Raw genomic sequence first — 16,580 nt, 5'->3', positions numbered from 1 at the left:
CAACACTGGAACAGACAGAAGAAACAACTCTTTGCTCTACCCTCTCCCGCTGTTTTGCAACGAACGGGAATTGAATCAAGGCCATTACTCCTATAATGGATGAATGAATCAATCCCGATTTGATTATCGGATTGATTCCGCTGTTACTCCAATAACGGACGAATGGATTCCTCCTCCTCTCGTGTGCTATACAAGCTCACCACTAGAACAGACAGAAGAAACAACTCTCTGCTCTGCTCTGCTCTCTCCCGCGGCACACTCTGATTCTTTCGTTGCTGCGCTAAGCCTCTGCTTCCCCGGTTCCGAGTACTTGCGCAGACAAGTGCTTGGGACGAGCAGGTCTCCGAAACTCCGTTCGCTTGAGTACCTGCTCGGGTAGGCGGGCGATCAAGTTTTTGGGAGCACTTTCTAGCGCGACTGCTATGCATCAGTTCTGCACTGCACCATCTTCTTCCTCTACATCGGCTCATTGCACAGCTCGTCTATTCTTACTACTTCAACATGTCTACTGGTGGAGGCGCTGGCGGCAATGGTATTGATGGAGACAGTGGCACTGGAGGAGGCGAGAATTGCAATATCAACGGAGGCAACAACACCAATAATGCCTCATCTAGTACTGGAGCATTCTCCTGCTATGTTACCTTTTTCACTATAGTGTTAAACATGTTTATCGATGATGCTTTTCTAGTTATTAGCATGTTCATGTTTAGCACTATCACTAGATCAATTCTTGCTACACATGTAATGTTTTGGATTAAAATATACCGAATTATGATCATATTTCCAATACATAAGGCACTAAAACATATCAAAATTTATATTTAAGTGGTGCCTCTTAAGTGCGGGAAATTTCTCAAGGTTGCATGTAGGGTCGTTGTGGTCTACCACCATATATATATATTGATTTTGGGGTTTGTTTTTCAAGTAAAGTAGTCAATTATGCTTTCTTTTTATACGTCAACGTACACATATAGAGGCACTTTTGTAGATGCGTTTTGTAAATTGCTTCTATGATCATAAGTTTTATAATGTAGAGACACTTTAAAATTGCTTAAAAAACTTTTAATCTAGAGATATTTTTAGCTCAGTTTATAAGATTTTATCTTGTATAGGCATTCTTTCGGCACTGTAAAATGCGTCTGATATGTAAAGGCATTTTCTTGAGACATTTTAAACTATGTAGAGACATTTTACATTTTTTAGAATGATAATATGTACTAACGGACTAAATATAAGTAACTAAAGGCACAAAAGATAAAAGTAATGACATGTAGTTGAGTTGGTTAGTGTATTGTATTTAAAAATGATTAGTCCAAGAGATCTTGAGTTCAAGGCTTGACAAAAGCAAGGAAATTATTTTATTCTCCTTTTTTTTGACTGGTTTCATATATTTGTGGTACAATTTAATGTCTCTAGAAAATACATCTGCCATCTCATAGACATTTTATAAAATGTCTCTTCATTTGTAGAGACAATTCACCATAAGACACTTATTAGACATATGTTTGTGGTACAATTTAATACCTCTAGGAAATGCATCTTTTATTCTCCTTTTTAGATTGGTTTCATATATTTGTGGTACAATTTAATGTCTCTAGAAAATACATCTATCATCTTATAGATATTTTATAAAATGTCTCTTCGTGTATAGAGACAATTTACCATAAGACACTTATTAGACATATGTTTGTGTTTGTGTGGTACAATTTAATATCTCTAGAAAATGCATCTATTATCTTATAGATATTTTATAAAATATCTCTTCGTTTGTAGAGACAATTCGCCATAAGACACTTATGAGATATTTTTAAAAATACCTCTACAGTATTGTAAAGGCATTTGAAAATTGCCTCTACGGTACTAGAAAAATGTATTTACAAAGCATTTTTCTTGTAGTTATAATCAAATCCATCTTTTTTCTTTTAGTTTACCTTTACAACCCACCAAAATACTTTTGATGACGTCTCAGGTAATGTAATTGTGTCCATGTCAGCAATTAGATTAAGCAAAAGTAAAAAGTTCATTATTAAGCCATAAGTTTTTGTTGCGTTAGCCTTCTTTCGAAAAAAAAGTGTTCATTTTGCTTCTTATCTTATATTGGGTAATCTCTTTGAACGCCAGCTTACATCTATGATAACATCATAACATCATAAAAGTAACTACAAACTTCTGTATGAAAACATCTACGACACATGCAGTGTATCACGAAACAGAAACAATAATAGTTGTAACCACCTTCAATCCCTTGCAATAATAACATGACATAACAATTGACAACACGTGTTTACTAACACTAGGTCGTGTGCAAACCTATTTTTGACGGGGAAACATACACAATTAAATAAGTAATCATAGCATGACACAACAGCACTCTAGCTGTTTGATCTCCTCTTTATGTTTTCGTATCTCCCTCTCCAGATCTTCTTTCTCTTTCACTATTAAAAAATAGAGTAAATTTCATAAAACTACATATATTTTGACCAAATTATCACAAAACTACAGATTTAAGGTCGTATATCATAGAACTACATATTTAGCAACAAATATATCATAAAACTACAGGTTTAAAACTAACTATCACAACACTATATATTTTAGAATAAAATTATCACAAAACTACAGATTTTAGGATTTAAATCCTTTGCACTACTGTAATGTTTGAGTTATAAATATCCAAGTTTTGTAATTAAATTGACATTAAACCTGTATGTTTGTGATAACTTTGTTATTAAATCTATAGTTTTGCGATATTTTACCTTAAATCTGTAGTTTTGTGATAAAATTAGTGTTAAATCTGTAGTTTTGTGATACATCATGTTAAATATGTAGTTTTGCGATAATTTAATCAAAGTATCTGTAGTTTTGTGAAATTTACTCTAAAAAATAATATTTCTGGACGAGACCCTCGTTAGATTGCAGACAGATCATAGCTAACCGCGTCTGCAAAAATCGATCTCTATTTTCGCATATGTCTCCTTAAGAGGCCCATTTGCGAAAATCGAATTTTACATGTGGACCTCTTAAAGGGCCGCATGTAAAAATGATCTTAAGAGATCCACAGCAAAAATCGATTTTTGCAAGTGAGCCTCTTAAGGAGCCTCCTAAAAGTTTAACATGCCTCCTCAACACTTCAAAAATTTCTTCTCAACTAATCAACCTTATCTTCTCTTCGCCCCTCTCTCTCTCTCACCTCTTCTCCTCTCCACCTGCTCTCCTTTCTTCTCTTCAGCCAGCGGGTGGCTGCGGTGGTGGGTGTGACAGCGGCTTGCGGCTGGCGGCAGTGGCGATGGCGGGTGACAAGCGGCTAGACGACAGTCGACTGCAACGGCGGGCGGCTCAGCGGGGCTCCTCTCACCCGGATCTGGCGGCGGCGGCTGTCCCTCGCCTGGCCCCGCGCGTACTGATCTGGCGGGCGGCTCGGCAGCAGTCGACGGAAGTGGCGGGCGGTTCGTCAGGGCTCCTCCCGCTCAGATCCGGCGGCGGCGGCTGTCCGTTGCCCAGCTCCGCACTTGACGACGACGGACTTGGGAGCACTGGCAGCAGGTGGCGGCGGACGGATCCACCTTCCCCGATGGTTGGAGCGGCAGGGGCAGCGGGAGTGGACGGTACGACGCCGATGGGCAGCCGGCGGCGGGAGGGGACGGCATGATTTTTTCTTTGTGATTTTATCTTTTTATTTTAGATTTTTATTTTTGCATGCGGCTCACATAAGCACCCACATGAGAAATGGCGATTTTCTCATGCGGGTGGCGCACCCGTATGTAAAAATAGCGATTTTCGTAGACCTTCTTGCAGACGGCCTGGCCAACCGCATGTGAAAATAGGATCTGACCATGTGAAAAACCCTTTTTTAGCGGTGTTTCTTGAAATCAACCTGCTGATCTTCCTTATCCTTCCTGAGCTTGGCCAGGTCTTCTTTCTTCTCCTTAAGCTTGGCCTGATCCTCGTTTCGCTTCTTAATCAGGCTCGGCCAGGCTCGAGGAGAAGAAGGAAGATCTGGCCAAGCTCCTTGTTTCTTCTATTGCTACCTCCGATTTCTTCATTTATGGAATCTAGTGTGCTCCTGATCAGCTTTGCTAGCTTGCTAATTCATGCTCTCAATTCGTCCATGGTGCCTTGTTTCTACTTAAATAGATGTTGGATTTGGTCTAACTGAAGGATTCTTTCTCCGCCATAAGTCAGTTGCAGTCCTAAAGAAATTACTACTAAAGTAGTTATAGTGGGTTGGTGCTGCCCATAGGTGAATTGAAGCCATCAAGCTAAAGTCATAATAAATTGAAAACTCCGGCCCCCTTGATATGAATACATAAAGCTTATTCCAATCAGCTTTTTTACAAGAAGTTAGTTACGATCGAACTCAATTTCTTCTCAAATTTATATCTGCTAAGAACGTTTTGTCTGGCGCTCCGTCTCACATGCGACATGTGGTAACCTGTAGATGTATCTCTTGTAAAAACGACCATGATATCAGAGCTGGTACCTGGTACTTAATAGGTATCAGTTCTGGTACTTAATAGGTATCAGTTCTAGTATTTGGTTTCTAGATTTGGCACTTACATATATATATATATATCTGATACTCCCTCCGTTTCATATTATAAGTCATTTGAATTTTTTTAGTCAAATGATCAAGTTTATGAAAAAATATAATAGTAGTTTCAACATAAAACAAATATATTATTAAAACATATTCAATGACAGATTTAATAAAACTAGTTTGATATTTGAGATGTTGCTAATTTTTTTATAAACTTGGTCAAACCTAATAATTTTTTATTAGAAAAAAATTAAATGACTTATAACATGAAACGGATGAAGTACATATAAGCGATGCTCCGGTGCTCTCTACTTGTAGTATTATACTACCAATAGAATTAAGAGTAAATTAGTAATTTACTAATACGGTGATTAGGGGTAACTTTGTTATTTATGTTTTTTTATCGATTTGTGATCATTCATTCCGTTGGCATCGCTCATATTCCATCGAAAAAGAAAAAAGAAAAAAAATATTTAGTCACCATTAAATAACGATTATACCTCTCAACACCTATTTTTTTTTTACAATAATAACCCTCCACATTTCTACTACCGTTAAATGGGGTGGTAGTACAAATGAATCTAAACCCTTCGATCAAATATGATCAACGGTTTATATTATTTTCTACTACGAGCACCGGAGTGAGGCTCATATAAAACTGGTTTGCTGCATGGTACCTAGCTAGATGGTTTGCTTCGAACCGGATGGATGGGTGGGCAACAAAGCAGCAGATGGGTGGGGAACAAAGCAGCAGATGCAGGTTCGTTGTGGTCTACAACCATTGACTGATGTGATCAATTCGCTCGCTTGTTTTACAGGTGAAGTCAATTATGTGTGAGTATAATCGACACTACTACGTCCTTTTCTTTATAGGTCATGGTCAAGCTAATCAAATCTAGATTGCCTTTCAATTTATCTTTACAGTAAGTAATAATACTTTTGAGGGCCAAAAACGCGTAGTTGATCAGGTGAAATATTCCCCACGTCAGCAATTAGACGTGTCTTTGCATGAAGTCATTAACTATTTAGTTCAAAGCAGCAGTTTATTGTTTATGATAGGTACATTCTCAGTTGGCAGGTCCCAAATAAATATGAACAACTTTAAAAATACAAAATTGTTATTATAAAAGGAAAACAAATTATAAGCTAACCATTAGAACTGCACCCGCATGCATCTGCAACTGCATATAATACAATCCTCATTTAAAAATGTTTAAATAACATAAGATTGAGAACTAGTCAGGTTTCATAACGATAATTCCCACATGCATCTACAACTGCATATAATACAATCCTCATTGAAAAATGTTTAAATAACATAAGATTGAGAACTACTCTGGTTTCATGACGATATAATTGGATTAACCAAAAGTTCTGAAGGATCAAAAGTCGCTATAGGGGAAGGGGATGAATATAGAGACTTCAAATTTGTCCCCAAAAATACTTATCAAAATATTTCTCTAAATTTTTATTTAGATCGTAGCTAGCTATAGGATAAGCCGGATCTAAAAAGAAGATGAGAAAAACTTAGCAAGACTTCAACCCTCACATGGTTTCACAAGTTCATTCTTTAGCCATAAGTTTGACTCACCTTATTCTTATATGGAAAAAAATGTGTTATTTTTCTTCTCATATTACATTGGGCAATCTCTATGAACGCTGACATGCATGTACACTAGTACAGAAACCATTTTTGCGTGCGGTCGAAACACATTTTTGCGGGCGGAGGTCGGGCCCGTCTGCGGCTGATCGTCTGCAAAAATCCACATTTTCACGTGCGGGCAGCCCAACCGCACGGGATAATCGATTATCCCGTGCGGTTGATTTATGCCGATCACACGGGATAATCGATTATCCTGTATGGTCCTGTTATACCGACCGCACAGGATAGTAGGTTATCCCAGACAGCTAGTATGTGCTAGGGCGACCGCACGGGATAATAGATTCATGTGGTCACCCTAGCCCATGCTAGCCATTTGGGAAGATGTACGCAGTCAAACATTTTTTTTGTGTGTGTTTTTGAATTGTAAATAAATTATACGGGCTCAATTAGAAACATCAATATATAATTACATAGCAATGTACATGTGTAGTGTTTATAATATTACAAGTTACTGTCTTGGAAGTAGATCTTTTACTCTAGTGCATGTTCCTCTCCCACTCCCTGAGGTTTTTAAATTGGGGGTTGGTGGCAAGTTCGCTACAATGGTCGTAGAACTCCCCTAGATGGTTGCAGATGTCGCGATAATGAACCGGTATAAGTCAGCGCAGAAGTTGAGGAGCGTTCTCTAATCGAATCGGTTTGCAGTATATGGGATGCTCGGGAGTTACGGAAAATAGAAGAAAAATGATGTGTTAAAATCAACTTAAATGGAGTATTTCCTATATGTAAGGAGCACAAAGACTTACATCCGTAAACTCTGTTCTATATCTTCCACAAACTCTAAGCATCTCGCACACGTAATACCCGCATAGGTTGGTGGCGCTGGGTTGCTTATAGCACTGTGTAAGAACAGTACACATCTCAGTATTAAGAACCGACAATATAGAATCATCATTTACTTAACGAATATATGATCACATACCGGCCAGCGTCCCTTTACGTGAAGTTTTGTTCTCTTTTGGTCCATTACGAACCCGCCATGTCTTGTGTAATAGTCGTGTCCTCTAAAAAGATTAAATTTTTAATTGAGATAACTTTGAAATTACATCTAATTAGTACGGTATGCAGAGGGATTGTTTCAAACTTACAAATTCAGCAAGAGAAGGAACTCCATGAACCTCTTCTCATCGTAGTTGGCCGGATCAAGAACTACGGCGATGTGGTCCTTTGGATATACGAGGAATAGTATGTAGTGATCGCTGCAAACATGATTTATGAATTACGTAAGTCATGTGGTAGATATTTTGATGATCTATTGTAATATAACGAAACGGAGGGGAAGTTGCTTACCTTAGGTGGTATGGGACCATCAAGACTCGTTTGTCCGCGTGTGCGAGCATAGCTTGGCCCAAGCAAGTTGCCACCTCGATCATATTTTTCTTATGCAACTTGTCCACATATGCGTTTTGCTCCTCCGACATCTTATCCTTTAGTTCCAGACCTTCCAAATTTAGAGTCACAGTGTGGGCCGTCTCGCAAACCATCATTGTGTTTACGTATCCTATTGAGGTCCCCGTTCGTTTGGGCGTCTACCCATTGTGACCTGAGGAAATATGCAAGTTAAATGGCATATTGTTTGTTGGCACACATTAGCTAAGAACAAACAGGAGGAAAAACTTACAGGCACCACACGCCGATAAGATTGATATCCATTCTATCCATCTTGAAGAAGGCATGTAGGTCCTTGAAAGTGATGACAAATTTTCCGCTGAGTCCATCGGCAAAAGCGTTATCCGGAACATATATAGTAATCATGCCTAGACCCTTCTCAGTTGCCCTCAGGTACTAGTCCTGAAGCAACCTCATTGGCCATGGGAGTTCAAGCATGACATGGAACGGCAAGAACGGCTTGCCATATTCGTACTCCTTTGACACTTCTGTAGAATCGCAAGATTGCATTTTGTCTGCATGACCTAGTATGCTTTTCTGGGCATCCGAAAGCGGTTCAGCTTTAGCTGTCTTTAGCGGCTTAGCTTTAACAGTCTTTGGCGGAGGCTGTCCCATGAAATACTTGAAAATTATCCTCGCCTCATGCTCTGCCATTTCTTCCTTTTTGTACATTGAAACCATCTATGGTATGAGTTTGCGGGCTTGCGAAGTACTTGGCTTCTGGATAGAATTTTCTTTCTGGGGAGGTGCCACAGGTTGCAAGGGACCAGAGTGTGGAGTACGAGGCGATTGCTGAGCAGGAGACGGCTATCGAGGTAGTGGAGTTGGGGAATCCTGTGCGGCTGGCTCTGCAGGTGGAGTAGGTACTCGAATTGGGGACGGAGATCGTGGTGGGCTAGGGGATCTTGGTGGGATAGGAGATCCGGGTGGGGTTGGGGAATTCGGTGGGGATGGCGGTGCCGGAGGGGCAGCCGTCTGTGGCACCGATGGAGCTAGGGTCGTCGACGATGATTGTCCCATGAGGATGATGCCTCGACGATACCAGAGGATGAACTGGTTCACCGCATCTCCGAGTAGTTCTATCCCCTCTGGTGTTGGGATGTCCAGCTCCAACGACATCTGATCGGCATTAACCCTAGCCACTTGTACCCGTGCGTAGTCTTCTGGAATTGGGCTGTTATGGAACCTTGTCCTTGGTATTTCCAATCCGAACGCAACCTCCTTTGTTTTCTGGGCTCTCCCTATGGGAATGACTAGGCTGCACGGTGTCGGACCGGTAATAAGATCCATCGGTTAGGTTGTTCTTTCTACCGACCCGACACTGCTGGGGATCTACACCATCTTCTGTGCATCTTCCCGACACTGTTTGGGAAGGCTTGTGGATTTTGTGCGACAAGCCTGTAGAATTGTTGTGTGACTTGCTGGGTTACTTGTTCGGTGATTTCGTCACGCATCTTCTTTTATACGCGTCCTGCTTCTTGTAAATTTTGGATTCCTTCGGAAACCCTACCTTCCAGCTAGTCCTTGAAGATTGTCCTCTCACCCGGCCGGAGTGTTCGGTAGTCCCCAAAACAGCGGTGAGCTCGTCATGCTCCCTTCTGGCGACAAACTCCCCTGGCTTCTCCTTCTCGATGATCTGATGGAGAGATGTGGTAACGTGCTCGATGTCAGGAGTCTCGAAGAGCATCTCGCCGTCGTCTGTCATTTGTCCCATACTTCTTGCCCAAATCCAATTTCTAGTTCATGGATTTGCCCCGTACTTCTTGCCCAAATCCAATTTCTAGTTCATGGATTTAGGGGCTGGACCAGCAACGGTTTGCCTTCAGCTGCAAACTTTTCCTCCGTAGCTCGCCATTGGTCCACGTGACCGTCCTATCTACTTGACCGCAATCGGTGTGGATATTATATTTGTTTCTCTTCGCCAGGTCCGACATCTTCTTCCTCCTTGCCAAAGCTTCAAGTGTTGTCATCTTGGCCACAAACGTGTCCCATTCGGCTATAGAGATATTGCCGTATTTTTCAAATGGAGGCTTGTTTTGCTGAACATAGTAAGTGTTTATGTCTGACTTCCATTGTTGCCACTGATGGGCCATTGTACTCAAGGCATATTTCTTCCCATTGCCCTCTGATCCAGGCGGATACACAAGGTAATTCTGCAGCTCGTCCCACATTAATCTCTTGATGTGTGGGTTCACGTCCTTCCACTCATCCACGTTCAGCAGCCCATGAAGTCTTGCCACCGTACCGCAAGCGTTGCTGAACTTGGACATAACGTGTCTTGGCTCTACTGGCTTCCCATCTTCGTTATGAGCAGCAATGTTGTAGGTCTCCTTCGGCAGCTGGTTCCTGCTCCTCTCACCACGATGTTTCTTTGCACGTCCTCCTCCACTCGCGGACGTGCTCGTTGAATTTGGACCCGATGTAGCTGTGTTCGCCTCAGCTTCAGCTTTGGCGGTTATCTGCATGACCTTTCGTTTCGACCAACGCCGAGTAGCCATCTGCACCGTTAAGCCATTAGACGTCTATGATCGGGAACGTTAACAAATCTACAATGGGCAGGATTTAGGACTTACTGCCTGCTCCATGGGTCGCTCGGTGTGCGCCACGATTCCTCGCTCGACGTCGCCTGTTTTCTGGTAGCTACTTGGTGAGTCGACGAGGGAGGATTGTTCGTGGGCTTTGCGCCCGTCGCAGCTAAGGGTGTCGGGGAGGGCTGATTGACCGTCCATTCTGTGCCCGATATTGGAACGGGTGTCTTGGAGGGAACTTTGTTGTTCGCCATCTTCTACTTTGCGCGTTCTTCGAAGGGAAAAATTTGAAACTCATTTTATATTTGAAATTTCATACATTTCCACTAAACCCGTAAAAACCGTAAATTACAGATTAATTATACAATTGCACTAAACCCCTAAGTTCCTTAATTATCAAAAAATAACAGATTATGAAGTGCATGGGGTATTAGGGTGTCTTGGTCGGTTCCGTCCATGGACTACCTCAACCAAACCAACGTGAACACCCATGCACTTTGTATTCTGTGATGGTTTGATAACCTAGGAAGTACATCTTACATCTCAACATCACTAAAATAACCGCAAATTGTGTGATGATTTGACAACGAAGAACTAAAAATAAATATACAACTGCACAAACCCCTAAGTTCCTTAATTATCAGAAAATGACAGATTACGAAGTGCATGGGGCATCATGGTGTCTTGGTCGGTTCTGTCCGTGGACTATCCCGACCAAACCAACCGGAAGACCCATGCACTTCGTATTTTGTGATGACTTGATAACCTAGGAACTTAATCCATACAAATGTACATGTCCCTATAGTCAATCATCCAGCAAGCATTATTCATTCACTAAAATAACCCCTAAGTTCCATAGTAATGAAAGGCCCTTAAGTTCATTAATTATCAAAAAATGACAGACTACGAAGTGCTTAGGGTGCCAAGGTGTCTTGGTTGGTTCCGTGCATGCCCTAGCCCAACCAAACCAATTTGGCACCTAGAGCACTTCGTATTCTGTGATGACTTGATAACCTAGGAACTTAATCCATAAATAAATGAATAACCCTACAATCAATCATCCATTAAGCATCATTCATCACTAAGGTAACCCCTAAGTTCCATATTAATGAAAGACCCTTAAGTTCCTTAATTATCAAAAAATGACAGACTACGAGGTGCACATGTTGCCAGGGTGTCTTGGTCGGTGCTGTGCACACACTAACCCGACCAAACCAACCTAGCACCCAGAGCACCTCGTATTATGTGATGACTTGATAACCTAGGAACTAAATCCATGAATATACAACTGCACTAAACCTCTAAGTTTCTTAACTATCAAAAAATGACAGATTACGAAGTGCATGGGGCATCAGGGTGTCTTGGTCTGTTCCGTCTGTGGACTACCCTGGCCAAACCAACCTGAAGACCCATGCACTTCGTATTCTGTGATGGTTTGATAACCATGAAACTAAATATCACATCTCAACATCAACTAAATCTCACATCTCAACATCAACAAAATCACATCTTGTCAACAGGTGTTACCGCACTACGGTATTTTGCATAGTATGGGGATCGTTGGTACCAGGGTATATGTAAGATTGAAGTAAAAGAGATGGAGACAAGGATTTTTATACAGGTTCGGGCCCCTTATCTGATAGGTAATAGCCTTACTCCTGTTGGCCGAAGCCGGTGTTGCTCTTTATTCATCATAATCACACAAGTACAATATTTGGGATAACCTATCTAACCGTTGTCGACTTGGCGGCTTGAAATACCATCATGTAGTCGACGATGGGGTAGTCTTCTTCCTTCAATCTGCATTCGGCGAGATCAGAGATAGCGCTAGATCCCTCTTGACGGCTTGTATTGATCTATGTATGTTGATCAGGGATAACCTATCTAACCGTTGGCTTGTATTGATCTATGTATGTTGTGATTGTCTTGATCTGTTGTCTCCTCCCCCTCCTCCTCCTAGGGGGCCTTGTATTTATACCCATAGATGTCTTCTTGTCCAGGTAGAACTAGGGAGACCAATATGGATACAATCCGAGTAGTCCATATAGTTTCCATATAGAACTCTATTTATCCTTCCTTATCCGGAACTCATTCTATATTCGAGGTATGATTCCATATAAGACTTGGTATATGGTGGGTCCTGCCGAGATTTAGTCAATTACTATTAGGTATGTGGTATCCATAACCATGACAGTAGCCCCCGATTTCAATGCAAATGAACGAATTCATGTTCTTGACCGAAGACCTTGGAATAACTGTTGTCGTGCTCACTTGACCATTATCGGTGAGATCAGAGATAGCGTTAGATTCCCCTTATCGGCCTTCGCAGGCTCTATATTGGGTTTGTCTAAGTCAATCTCTGATGTCGACTGAGAAGGTACGGAACATGCGACCAAGTCTGCCGTCTTGTTGTAGTCGAGAATTTGGATTGAAGTCAAGAAATTCCTTCTCGGCGGGTACACCATCGCTTCATTCCATATTCCTTGTCGAGCTCCATCAACCATTCTCGGGTAATCGAGAAAGCGCAGAGTCTACGACAAAGCCTTAAAATCTGACTCGACTGTTCTAATGTCTGACTTTCCTGAAATCAATACTTCAAAACAGATTGTTAGATAGAAATAGCCCCCGAGCGAACGCTCAAAGGGTAACATGATATAATATTGTTAACGACGAAATTTGGTAAGCCCAAAGTCATCATCGGCTTAGAGTCAGTATTGGCTTCAGAGTTATGGAATCAGCCGATGGGAGTCGTCAAATCGCCAGCAACCGTATTCTTGATGGAGTCGGATCAACTAAAAGGAATTTATCCAGAAGAGTCCGAGTTCAAGAAGGATGCGGCATGGCAGTTTATCTATTAATTAGGAATAGTTTGTTAGTTTCCTTTTATCTTTAGGAAAGTGTGTTTAGTGTCCGATAATGACTTTATGTTTTCCTTTTATCTTTAGGATAGTTTCTTTCTTGTCCGACAAGGACTTGTATCAACCCATGGGTATAAATTTGTACACCTAGGGTCTATGTAATCTATCAATCTCGATCAATACAACTACTCTCGGCGTATCGCCACCCTCTTTACCGAGGTTTTTACTTATCTTCCGGCGGAATTTGGGCACCTGACGCGGGGCTGCATCGGTTCAGTTCGATCTCCGGCGAAGGGGTAAGTCCTACGTTCCGTCGGGCCCTGGTGAATCTGTCATCTACGTCGGCGTCGTTCAAGGCTACATCAGTACATTCGACCTCTTGGATTGCTCCGGTTTGGATGATATATTTGCCTACTTATTTATCATATGTCTCTGTTAATCTAGTGTTAGCATCTCAATTTAGCTTTATCGGCTGCTTCTCTCTGTAGGGTTTCTGCCGGTATCGGCTAAATCGTGTTGCTAGATTAGATTAGCTTAGGCATCTACCACCCTGAAAATTAGTCAAGGGCTTGATTGTCTAGATATTGTGTTTCTTTTCATACTTAGTGCTGCATCAGTTAAGTTTGATCTACTAAGTCATGCTTAGAACCATAATATCTAGCCTGCTTTTTGACTGCCAATAAGGGTTTCATCGGGGTTTCAGCCGATGAATTATCTGGACGTTGCATCGACTTATAAGAATTGCATATATAAGTTGGATTTAGCCGATGACAACAAAGGTTACACTATTTAATCTAATCATGTGGATTTTATGACATCGGACCTCCAGCCGATGTATGCTTTAACCTTCGGATCGACGCTTATTTATCATATCATTATTTGCCGATTGGTTTATACTGGATTATATTGTTATTTTATTACATCATCATCAGCCAATTGCCTTTATATCGTTATCTATATTGGACATATAGCCGATTGCTTAAACCCTATCGCTATCGACTGATATCGGCATCGGCTATTATCGGCATCGGCTGGAACTATTCCATCGGCTTGTTAGCCGATCGGCTATTTGATCTACGGTTTACATATCTTGTCAGTTGCAGGATCAAACTGACTGGCACGCCTGCATCTCATCAACCTTTGGACCTGCACTAGAGCTAAGCAGATCTCCCAGGCCAGTTTGTGTTTTTCGCGTCAACAAATATGGATGGAAAAATTGAAAATGTATTGAATCTGCGTGTGACAATAAAAGAGTACGCTCTCTAGAGTTGCCCTCAGCAAACTGAGTTTGATACTCTTCCTAGCCCCCAGCTGTTTTTATGGAAAAGCTATTTTCCACAAAAGCAGCTCAAATCTTATAACAAACCATGCTGAAGATGACGAATCCTAGCCCCCAGCCGTGAAGTTGGGAAAACCAATTCCCGATTACACGGCTCGGTTAATATGCCTCCATTGAGCACTCTTACATAGTCAGGTCTTACATGGTCGTTCGGCTCTTAGCATCTAACAAAGCCTTATCCGCTCTAGGCGTCCCCAGCCAAAATTCCCTTAGGTCTCTCAGAGTCTATGTCAGATTACCGTAAAGGGATGATAGGACCGAATTCAAGACGAGGCGATATAAGAAAAGGGGATCAATGGACAAATATTGCACATATAAAAACTTACATAAATTGACGTAGATGATGAGAGACTACCACACTGGACGAAGACCAGGTGTTTAGTTGTACTCAACAAATCGCAGAAGTAGTGGGAGAATCGTTACACCGATAGTCGAAACCAGGGGTAGTCATAACTCGACCACTTGAAGTGGAGGTATGAGAGATCGCTACGACCTACTGGTTCAAGAACGAGGAGTAGGAGCCTCTCGACGATTTGAAGTCAAGGTACGAGAAATCGCTATGACCTACTGGTTCAAGAACCAGTGAGTAGGAGCCTCTCGACCGTTTTGATGTCGAGGTCCGAGAGATCGCTACGATCTACTGGTTCGAGAACCAGTGAGTAGGAGCCTCTCGACCGATTTGAAGTTGAGGTACAAGAGATCGCTACGATCTACTGGTTCGAGAACCAGTGAGTAGGAGCCTCTCGACTGTTTTGATGTCGAGGTATGAGAGATCGCTACGACCTACTGGTTCGAGAACCAGGAGTAAGAGCCTCTCGACCGATTTGAAGTCGGGGTACAAGAGATCGCTATGATCTACTGGTTCGAGAACTAGTGAGTAGGAGCCTCTCTACCGTTTTTATGGACGGCGTCTTCGCAACATGCGAGAACTTCCTCTTGATGATGACGAAGACAATGAGGAATTATCGTAGTCGGAGGATCGGCTCTTGGACCTACGGCCTCGTCCTCGGGTCCTCTAGAAATCTGGGTATCTCGAGCTTCGTCATCGCCATGTGATGTCGTGATATCATTAACCCTGTCCGTTGTCACCTTGATCTCGTCAGTCCTGGACGTTGTCGTCCGGGTGACTACAGCGATCTTGTTGGTCTCGGTTGTCGTTACCACGATCATGTTGATTGTCACATTAGGTGTCGAGATTTCGCTACGACCATCTGGTTGACAACCTGGAGTAGGCCTCTCCTGATCACCTAAAGGCAACTTATAGGCATACGGAAACAAATTGTATTTTCGAAGGCATCTCTTGTTATCCGTGACTCCCCTTAATATTTGCCGTACTCACTTTGGTCGATCCCGGTGTAAGACCGTAGAGACATAGAGTTCTCGACAACATTGAATGGAGTCCGACGGTTCACAAGTGAATTTAAATTGATAGGTGGCTAGATGTCGCTACAATTGTCTGGTCGATAACCAGGAGTAGGCATCTCTCAATCACCTATAGGGGCGTTAGAGTTGGTTATTACATGTGCATCTCATGTGGCTAGCATGACTCACATATCCAACTTATAGCATATCCAGGTGTCTGTTTGCAATCATGTCAGGTGATCAAGCCGACAACGTTCGCGAGGAATTATCCGTTAACAACCTATTCCCAAATAGTCCAGCTATAGCCAGCGCTATACATGAGATAGGTCGTCGGTCTTCTTTGGTAGGTTGGGTGCGACAACTCTGCATTTGTCGAGAACGTTCTCGATAATGGGGTGTACTCGACCACAACCTACTCGAGTGCTCAATTGTTTCTGAAAAAAATATTTTCTAGAAGACAAGATGTATAGCAGAGAATATCGAGTATGTACTCAAACAATTGCATGAATCTATCTTGTATCATCATGATATAACGAGCAGATTAAATATCAGGCATTATGTAAACCGTAAACAAGAATGGTTTATACAAGAAGAAAATAGAGCGAGCCCCCAGCATTAAACCGTAGTCGGCCTAATCGGAAACACTCGCACAATAGATATTGTATAAAAAAACATGCTCTAGGTGAACATAATAAGTCATGGATCTGACAATATTGTATGATCTTATTGCGTACTCATTCAACATCATGCGATCCAACCTCTTTTGGTACGCCACGTGTCTTGAGGCTTGGATGATCTCGATAGATCAAGTTGTTGACGACGATGGTTCCGATCTTATCGGGGTACGTACTCTGGTCGGGTCAGACTTCCTAGGTCCAAAGTAGCGGAAGTATCCCTCGTCGAA

Source organism: Oryza glaberrima, chromosome 4 (genome assembly GCF_000147395.1).
Source record: "Oryza glaberrima chromosome 4, OglaRS2, whole genome shotgun sequence".
NCBI lineage: Eukaryota > Viridiplantae > Streptophyta > Magnoliopsida > Poales > Poaceae > Oryza > Oryza glaberrima.
Note: the sequence above shows the minus strand (reverse complement) of the source record.